Source organism: Lolium rigidum, chromosome 5 (genome assembly GCF_022539505.1).
Source record: "Lolium rigidum isolate FL_2022 chromosome 5, APGP_CSIRO_Lrig_0.1, whole genome shotgun sequence".
Lineage (NCBI taxonomy): Eukaryota > Viridiplantae > Streptophyta > Magnoliopsida > Poales > Poaceae > Lolium > Lolium rigidum.
The window spans coordinates 137,121,912-137,124,716 of NC_061512.1; positions in this window are offsets into that span (position 1 = coordinate 137,121,912).

The following is a 2,805-nucleotide window of genomic DNA, read 5'->3' on the forward strand; positions in this document are numbered from 1 at the left end:
CATCGTTGAATATGTGGGAGCCATTATGGATCTCCAGATCCCGATGTTGGTTATTGGTCAGAGAGAGTTCTCAACCATGTCTACATAGTTCGCGTACCGTAGGGTGACACACTTAAGGTTTGATGTCGTATTAGTAGAACTTGAATATGGAATGGAGTTTGAAGTTTTGTTCGAAGTCTCGGATGGGATCCCGGACATCACGAGGAGTTCCGGAATGGTCCGGAGAATAAGATTCATATATAGGAAGTCATTTTATAAGTTTGAAAATGATCCGGTGCATTTATGGAAGGTTCTAGAAAAGTCCGGAAGAAATCACTTTGGAAGGCGGAGTCCCGAAGGGACTCCACCTCCCATGGCCGGCCAACCCTAGAGGGGTGGAGTCCCGGGTGGACTCCACCAAGGGTGGCCGGCCACCCCCTCATGGAAGGGTGGGAGTCCCACTTGAGGTGGGAATCCCACCTTGGGTAGGTTTCCCTACACATGGAAGGTTTTGGGTTGGGGTCTTATTCGAAGACTTGTAGTCCAATACTTGGGGGTTCCACCTATATAATGAGGGGAAAAGGGAGGGGGCCGGCCACCACAAGCCCATAGCTTGGCCGCACCCCTAAGTGGCCGTGGCCGGCCACCCCCTCTCCCCAAACCCTAGCCGTCCCACTCCTCCACCTCTCCCTCAACGCTTTGAGAAGCTCCGCCAGAGATCTCCATCGACACCGCCACCACGCCGTCATGCTGCCATATTCAAGGAGGAGCTACTACTTCCGCTGCCCGCTGGAACGGGGAGAAGGACGTCGTCTTCATCAACACCGAACGTGTGACCGAGTACGGAGGTGCTGCCCGATTGTGGCACCGTCAAGATCTTCTACGCGCTTTTGAAAGCGGCAAGTGATCGTCTACCGCAGCAACACGAGCCTCATCTTGTAGGCTTTGGAAATCTTCAAGGGTGAGCCTCGTTCATCCCCTCGTTGCTACCGTCTTCTAGATTGCATCTTGGCTTGGATTGCGTTCTCGCGGTAGGAAATTTTTTGTTTTCTATGCTACGAATCCCAACAGTGGTATCAGAGCCGTGTCTATGCATAGATGGTTGCACGAGTAGAACACAATTGTTTTGTGGGCATTGATGCTTATGTTGTCTTTAGTTTGAGTACTTTGCATCTTTGTGGCATAGTGGGATGAAGTGGCTCGGGCTAACTTTACATGACCGTGTTCATGAGATTTGCTCCACGCTCGACATGCAACTTGTATTGCATAAGTGGCTTTGCGGGTGTCTATCTCTCCTACTATAGTGAAGATTCAATTTACTCTTCTATTGACAACACTAGTATCACCGTTGTGGTTCATGTTCGTAGGTAGATTAGATCTCACTAGAAAACCCTAAACCACGTAAAATATGCAAACCAAATTAGAGACATCTAACTTGTTTTTGCAGGGTTTGGTGATGTGATATGGCCATTATGTGATGATGAATATGTATGAGATGATCATTATTGTACTGTGGCAACCAGCAGGAGCCTTATGGTTGTATTTAAATTTCATGTTGAGTAGTATTTCAAAGAAGTTGTAATAGTTGCTACATGGGAGAACAATCATGAAGACGGCGCCATTGACCTTGACGCTACGCCGACGATGATGGAGATCATGCCCGTTGATGATGGAGATCATGTCCGTGCTTTGGAGATGAAGATCAAAGGCGCAAAGACAAAGGGGCCATATCATATCACATATGAACTGCATGTGATGTTAATCCTTTTATGCATCTTATTTTGCTTAGATCGCGATGGTAGCATTATAAGATGATCCCTCTCACTAAAATATCAAGATAATAAAGTGTTCATCCTTAGTAGCACCGTTGCCAAGACTTGTCGTTTCGAAGCATCTCGTGATGATCGGGTGTGATAGAATCAACAAGTGCATACAACGGGTGCAAGCCAGTTTTGTACATGCGGATACTAAGGTTGCCTTGACGAGCCTAGCATGTACATACATGGTCTCGGAACACGTGATACCGAAAGGTAGAGCATGAATCATATGATTGATATGATGAACACTTTGAGTGTTCTCCATTGAAGTTACATCTCGTCTCGTGATGATCGGGCTTGATGTAGTGGATTTGGTTCGTGTGATCACTAAGACAATGCGAGGGATATTGTTTTGAGTGGGAGTTCACCTAGATTTTTAATTTTGTTGAATTAAAATTTGAACTCAATTTGTCATAAACTTAGTCTAAACTATTGCAAATATATGTTGTAGATATGGCGTCCCCAATCAATTTTAACCAGTTCCTAGAGAAAGAAAAGCTTAAGAGCAACGGTAGCAACTTCACCGACTCGGTTCCGTCATGTGAGGATTTTCCTCGCTGGCGGAAATCTGCAATATGTGCTTGATGCACCGCTAGGTGACCCTCCTGCAGAAACTGAAACCGATGAAGTAAAGAATGTTTACGTGACTCGAAAAACTCGTTACTCTCAAGTTCAGTGTGCCATCCTATGCGATCCGGAAGCCGATCTTCAAAAACGTTTTGAGCACCACGATCCTCATGAGTTGGTCAATGAGTTGAAAGCTATCTTTGAAACTCATGCGGCCGTGGAATGCTATGAAACATCGAAACACTTCTTCAGTTGCATGATGGAAGAAGGCAGCTCCGTTAGTGAGCACATGCTCGCCATGACCGGGCATGCGAAGAAAGTCAGTGATCTGGGAATAGTGATTCCTAACAGACTGGGGATTAATCGTGTCCTTCAATCACTGCCACCTAGTTACAAGAACTTTGTGATGAACTACAATATGCGGAACATGAACAAAGAGTTA